Source organism: Heloderma suspectum, chromosome 3, assembly GCF_057233095.1.
Source record: "Heloderma suspectum isolate Gila_16-S chromosome 3, 16-S_ref, whole genome shotgun sequence".
In the NCBI taxonomy this organism is placed as follows: domain Eukaryota; kingdom Metazoa; phylum Chordata; class Lepidosauria; order Squamata; family Helodermatidae; genus Heloderma; species Heloderma suspectum.
In genome coordinates this window covers 158,444,012-158,451,639 of record NC_139460.1, presented here as the reverse complement: position 1 = coordinate 158,451,639, position 7,628 = coordinate 158,444,012, and positions in this window count along the sequence as shown.

Here is a 7,628-nt window from a genome sequence, read left to right as displayed (position 1 = left end):
AAATCAGATGGGACATGCTGAGAAACAAACAAACTAAAAAGACCCAAAGTTTATAATTTAAAACTTTGCAATTTAAAATACATTTGCCATGAGACTGCTGATTTGAGAACTGACAAATGGATGCGAAGCCCTGAGTGAATTCTGAACGTTAGCCAAATAATTTCTATGGAGAGAAGTCATAAAACATTATGCTTTAAAAACTTGGTTCTCAGCCTGGGCATTTGCAAAGTTTGCCACAGTGTAGATTTATTATCAGTCCCACTGGGCAGACATATTGCTCACTAAGAAATTGCTTTTGTTAGTACACCCACAGAAGGAGAGTAGCTAATTCGCAAGATCTCTAGGGACATTGGTAATTATTTGGGGAAATCTCCACCTTAATTTATAATGCCAGCTATTAACCAGCCTAAATAACAGTGAGTAGGCTTTCAAAGTACAGCTCTTTGTGTTCTCACCCAGCAATAATTTAAAGCAGAGTTGCAACCTATAACTTGTTTAACAGGTAGGTTAATCAACTAAAATGTTAGTTGATTACTTGGTAGGTATTTTTAACTGATGGAACTGGGAGTTAGGAGCACACTTGTTTCTTGTTTAGGCTATTTATTTCTGCTCAGTTGCTGTAATAGGAAATTAATAAATAAATATTAAAAGTTGAGATGGTCATTGTTTCTAACAATGAGTAGCCACTATTGTTTACTAAATTGTCTTACACTTCCTCCAATATCTCACAAAAGGCATTTACACTGAGGGCTAGTGGACCAAATTTGATGGTCTACCCCAGGAGGCTGATGAATCCAGATGGCTTTCTGAGGTTTCCTGAAGATTTTGCTGCAGGCTTAGCTGGCGGTCCTGCTGAGGCCCAGTCTCGGCTTGAAATCAAATGAGAGGATGACTAGGGCTCTCAATGTGATTGCTCCCAAACATCCTTGGCCCAGTTGTGGAATTACATCAGCACCCTGGTATTCAGGGGAGCTGAGGGCAATTAACCAACTAGGTCGGCGACCAGAGCGCAAATGGCGAAAGACTCAGAGTGAGTATGACAAAACACAATTAAGAATCCATCTAAAATCTTATTCTGAGCCAATGATGGTGGCAAAGAGATCATACTACTCCACCACCATTGCATCTGTACAGTATTGTCCAGTGGAGCTTTTTCAGGTGGTGAAGGGCCTTCTTAGAGTGGGCCCAGGAAAACAACAAACTAGATCTCAAAAGCCTGCAGTGATCAATTTGCTGGACACTTTGCATAGAAAGTTGCTCGTATTCATGCTGATTTAGAGTCCATTGTTTTAACAGGGTCAGAGCCAGATGTGACCAGAATGCTGTCTAGTCATCTGATCATGGATACGTTTCAGCTTGTACAGCCTGAGGACGACACGGACAAACATCTTGGAGGGTTAAGGGCCACCACTTGCTCTCTGGACCCTTGCCCATCCTGGCTTGTGAAATCAGCCAGAGCTGGGCTGGGTATCTGAACCTCGGAGGTAATTAATGCCTCCTTGAGAGAAAGGATGAACCCCACTAGCTTAAAGGAAGCAGTGGTGAGGCCACTATTAAAGAAACCTAGTTTAGATCCATTAAATTCTGGTAACTACTTCCCTGTATCAAATCTATCATTTTTACGCAAGGTGCTGGAGTGTGTGGTGGGTTCTTAATGCCAGGTAATATTGGATGATGCTAATTATTTGGACCCATTCCAATCCAGGTTCAGGCCTGGCTTTGGGACAGAAGCCTTGGTCACCCTCGCAGATGACTTACACTGGGAAATGGACAGGGGAAGTGCAAGCCTGCTGATTCTCCTGGACCTTGCAGTGGCTTTCAGTACCATCAACCACGATAATCTTCCATATTGGTTGTCTGGGTTGGGCATAATTTCTCCATACAGATAAGCTGGAGATTCTCCTCTGTACTGTGGCTTGGAGAGGAGGCGGGGCTTGGGCAGGACAGGGCCTGGATTAGGCCCCCGCACAAGCCAGAGGTTGCCAGGTCCTGGCCTATGGGGTGCCACAAGTTTCCATCCTGTCCCTATGCTTTTCAACATCCACATGAAACCACTGGGGGAAGGCATTCAGAGGGTGGGGCTGAAGTGCCATCAATATGAAGATGACACTCTGCTGTAGCTCTTGTTTTCATCTAATGATCCTAGAGAGGCGTTTGAAAATCTGAACTGGAAGCAGTTTTAGAATGATGACAGCAGGGGAGTTGCTAGGTTCTTAAAACATCTGGGGCACAGGCCCATACCACAAATTTGCATATCCAAGTCCAAGCGCACCTCTAATATATATATATATATATATATATATATATATGTGTGTGTGTGTGTGTGTGTGTGTGTGTGGGGGTATGTGCATGTGATATAGACTACTATATACTATACATGCATGTGTGTACAGATTACATACATACATACATAAGCATCCACTGACACCCCCCCCCACTTCAACTCAGACCCCAATTCAGCATTTTGGAAAACATCCCACTTCTCCTCAGGCCAATTTGTAGTCAGACAAATTCAGCTCAGCACCAAACCTGAGTGAAGGTTTGGAAAAATAAGTCTTTATGCTTCCTGTTGACTACCATGGGAAATTAGAGGAAAAAAAACTGCAATCTTTTTCTCTTGGTCAGAACTGGATAATTTCAGGCATAGTAACCCCCTAGAAGGGGATTACACCTGCCCAATGTCAGAAAAATAGGTGCAGGGTTTATATTTTGATTTTCTTTTAAAGGGAACTGCCAATAACATTTTAATTCCTTGGAAGAATTGGATACAAATTTCAGGATTCATTGCCCCACCAGAGGAGATCATGTCTGCCAAATTTCAGAATGATAGCCACAAGGGTTTTTGTGCAAGGGTGGCCTTGAGATTTTGAGGTCTCCAAAAGAGGACATACTTATCTCCCTATTATCCTTGTGGACCATCGTTCTGAAAATCACAGACAGCCTAGAGGTGTCCCAAAAAAACTAGCAGAGTTTCAGAAGGAGAGGTGCAGCAGTTCATGTCGAAGGGGAATTCTTCAATTTGGGGGAGGGAGTGATTTGCTTTCCCTTCCGTTCACCCCTTCCCCAATAGTTTTGGGGTAAATTTGTATGAAAATGCACAGGTCATTAGAGGTGTCCCCCAGGCAAAAAACCTGCAAAGTTTCTGAAGGATATACATGCATTCTAATTTAGAATTACTAGAATTTATTTACATTGCACCAACGTTAGCAGCAGTGGAACATGGGTGGGAAGGTGCTATTGCACTTATGTCCTGCTTGTGGGTTTTCCATGGGCATCTGGTTGGCCACTGTGTGAACGGAATGCTGGACTAGATGGACCTTGGCCTGATGCAGCATGGCTCTTCTTATGTTCTTAAATACAGAGTGCCTCTGAGCATATGCAGAATGCTTTTATTTCACCAGTGAGCACTTACATTCTCCCCCTACCAATTCTATTCCCCTTCATGCAACCACATCTCCTCATTCTACCATCCTCCAGCAACAGTTCATAAAAACAGATGTCTTGTTTTGTGCAACTCCTCTCTACCTCCTCCTTCTTATGCACAAGCTCTCAATGTATCTTCCTCCCCACAACTTCATTTGTGCCAAGACTTCACCAGGATTCAGCCAATGGGTATGTTTTCAAAAGTAGGGTTAAGTTATGGAGAAATTCTGAGTGCCTTTCCCTCACCACTGAAGCTAGAGTTCATGCAAAATTTAAAAAAAACACAAATGACAAAACAAGCATAGGACTGAGCTGAAAGGGTAGTCAATTTCATCAGACAGAATTGGGTAGGCACTGTATTAAGCCTGAAGTACCATGCTCACAATCAGGACTTATTTCTGAGTAAACATTGCAGAACATCAAGGTGCAAACTTCCCTGCAAAAGTAACTTGTGCTGGAATCCTACGTACACTTTACTGAGGGCAAGCCTCATTAAACATAATAGGGCTTCTGAGTAGGCATACATAGGCTTATATAAATGAGAAGTATTTATCTCCCCTCCACTTAAAAAACAAACGAAAAACTCCTATTTTTATTAAAACTTCCTGTTCATGGGGGGGGGGGGGGAGAGAATTCTCTATGCCAAGTGGCTCTTTTCAGAGAAATAGTACTTCAGAGGGATTTAGGAGGCTGTGCAGGGTTTGTAAGGATTGCATGTACTTAAATTAACTTTATGAGATGAGGTGGTTGAGGGATTTTTCTAGCTTTTTTAAAACTGTAGAACCCATTTAAAAGCCTCAGCAGTTCCTCGATCATGACACCACATAGTCCTAATCCTCTTTTTGGAATAATTTGAGTCCTACAGCTATTTAGGAGAAATTAAAGTGGAGGGGGAGAAAGAAGTTTGTGGAGGCTGATTAGATCAGATCCTTTGCTGTAGTGAAGCTACTAAACTTCTGCAGAAGCCAAAGGTTCCCGTTTGGGGCAGTAAAATCAGATGCTGTGTGAAATACCAGCATTTCACATGGAGCTCTTTCTTCCCTTCCTTCTCCCTCTTCAAAATTTCATTGCAAGCAAGCTCCCAACAGTGGGCATGTAAGAGCAGAAAAGTAGGGGGAGAGAGGTTTTTTGCACCTCAAAACAACAGCAAGAACAACCCTACACCAGAGCTTAGGGGTAGTGACCGCCTAATGGTCACCTTAAACACCTTCTGATTAGGATCTCTAATCCTTTATGTGGCTTGACAGTTTTTACTGTTTTTTAGTCTTTGAGAAAAGGAAAATTTACGCATGGCTAGCACAAAAGCCACTGGACCTAAATGTCTGAAATTTGACAGGTTCAGTCAGCTCCATAGGGGCTGCCAGGTCTCCAAATTCCATGAACTTATGTGGAAGCATAAAAAAATTATAGCTCTTTGCTTTGACAGGTTTTCTTGAAAATAGCAAATTTTACCTGTGCCTAGTACAAAAGCCACTGGACCTAACTGTCTGAACTTTGGCAGGCTCAGTTAACTCCATTGGGGCTGCCAGATCGCCAAATTCCACACATGTATGTGGAAGCACAAAGAAAATAAAGCTCTTTGCTTTGACAGATTTTCTTGAAAAAAAGCATATTTCACCTGTGGCTAGCACAAAAGCCACTAGGCACAACTGTCTGGAATTTGGCACATTCAGTCAACGATAGAGGCTACCATGTCTCCAAATTTCATTTATTTGTCATACAAACTAAAGAAGTTATGTCTGTTTCTGTTTTCCAATGCAAGTCAATGGGACAATGTTAAAAAATGGCAATTAGGACAGCTCAAAAAGATCCGGGACCCATGCCCAGGTGGGCTATTTCATAACGATGCCCCTGGATAAGGGCAAACACACTGAGACTTAATCTAGACAACTCTGGGTAGGGCAACCGACCAATCTTGACAGAGGAATAAATTTGATCTAAGGTGGCGGTTGCACTCCCCTTGAAGGACCAAATGCGCAGTTGGGTGTGCTCCTGGACTCGGCACTAACTGGGGAACTTAGGTGGGGGAAGTGGCCAGGAGTACTTTTGACCAGCTTAGGCCGGTATGCCTGTTGTGACCTTATCTGGAGAGGAAGGATCTTGCCTTGGTCATTCATGCTCTGGTGACATCCAAGCTTGACTACTATAATGTGTTCTATGTGGAGCTGTCTTTGAAGTAGGGATGGCAGAGAATTCCACCACGGATTCCAGCGAGGCCGGATTCTTTAGAATCTTAGATTCTAAAGATTCTTTAGAATCTTAGAATTTTAGATTCTTTAAATAAATTTACAGAGGTGTTGGTTTTCAACATTTGGGGGAAAAAACCTTTTATATACACAGTTGAAACTGACAATCCACAGGTCTTTTGATTTAGAATACTCAGTGGGAGGCGGTTTGCTGCACCTATCACATGATAGCTCAGTCTGTTGAAATGGTGATCACATATGGACTACCATGTTTGCTTTCATATCATATAATTGCAACTATTGCCAATGGCAGAAAACTTACCAGATGATACGCACTGCCTGATAGCTAAGGCCTGGTTCATACATGCATGTATATCACTTAATTAAAGTACCCTTGATGACTGGCAGCTGAACAAGTGAACTCAACAGGGAAAAGCAAAGTTTAATACAAATATTTGTCCCTTGAAATATGAGCACTTAATTTGAGTGATTTGGTTGATGCACATTATAATGTGCTGCAAAGAGGCACATTAATGTCCATCGATTACTATCTTTATCATAGAGATACATAGCATCTTTCTAATAAAGATGCATCTTTTTTTTTTCTCCAGGGATGTATGGTCTCTACCATATTAGAAATTTGTGGGTACAATATTCGTGAGGGCTGGCTCATGCATACAGCACCCCCTTCCCCAAACTCAAGTGCCTTGGGAGTGTACTGGTACTTTCATCGAACTTGTGGCAAGGTAGTGATCATGCAGAGGCAACATGAGTGAGCACTTGTGCGTCCACATGGGGTTCTACCCATGACTACTATGACTTGTGAAATCGCACAGGTATGAACTGCCTTTTTGTGACTGCAGAAACTCTGACACAGGAATATTCACAGTCTGGGCTGGCATCATTCCACAGGTGTGGGAAATACAAAACTGACTTCAGAACTGGTTCACACATGCAGGTACATCACTTGATATCTCAATACTTGATGGCTCTCAGCTTAGTGTATGAATTGACTCCACTGGAGTCAATGTTTGAAGTGATATGAAAGTTTTGTTTGTGGTGTTAATATATGTCACAGTCAATTCACATCACATGTGCAAGTCCACACTTCATGCTCTTGTGAAACCTTTATCTTTCTGTCTTTGTTCCCCCTAGTGAAGAGATCTGTGGCTCAGTGGAGAGCAAGGGTAATACCATGTAGCTCCAGAAGTATGAGGTTGTAAAATTGATTCATACAGACCACTGCCTATAGTTACAATTTGTTTTTGTTTATGCTATCAGGGCCTAGGACCCTTGGCAACATAAACTGAGCTCATTGTTTCTGATTTGTCAATAAAAATCATGAGCGTGAATTTACATTTGGCTCCATGTAATAACTATCACCCTATCCCCTCTGATTGGTTTTGTACATTGCAAGTTATTATCAGATGGTTGCAACACAATATTATGGTCTCATTCCATATTTGATTATTGTATACCACAGTTCATATACAACCCCCCTCCATAAAATGTATATTTAAAATTTAATATTTCAGGATTACTCAGATGTTATTAACCATTGCCTTGCCAAGTAATTTGCCGGAACTGGGTAATTATCAATGGTTAAATGTGGTCTGGGTTGGGTATTACTTTTTGATATGGTCAATTGAAAGCTCATTCCCACAGTTATGTTCTTAATAGCCCAATACTCAGAAGTAAGTCCCACAGAGGTTCATGGGATTTATTTCTAAGCAGCCAGGCATACAAACTGAAGTCTATATCACAAATCATTCCTGCCTAAGATCCCCATTTATATGTTCTCAGCAACAGCGTGGTTGCTGACATGTTTCCATGTTGCTGTCATTAAAATACGCATCCTCTGCACATAGGTAGAGTGGACTGCATAGTTACATATCCTGTAATGGAGCAGGCATAGCTAATATGATATATCAACTAAACATTGCTCAAGACCATGATCACATTCAGGGCTTTTTCTACATGAATAATTTAACGCACCCATCATTCCCTACTCACAGTTCT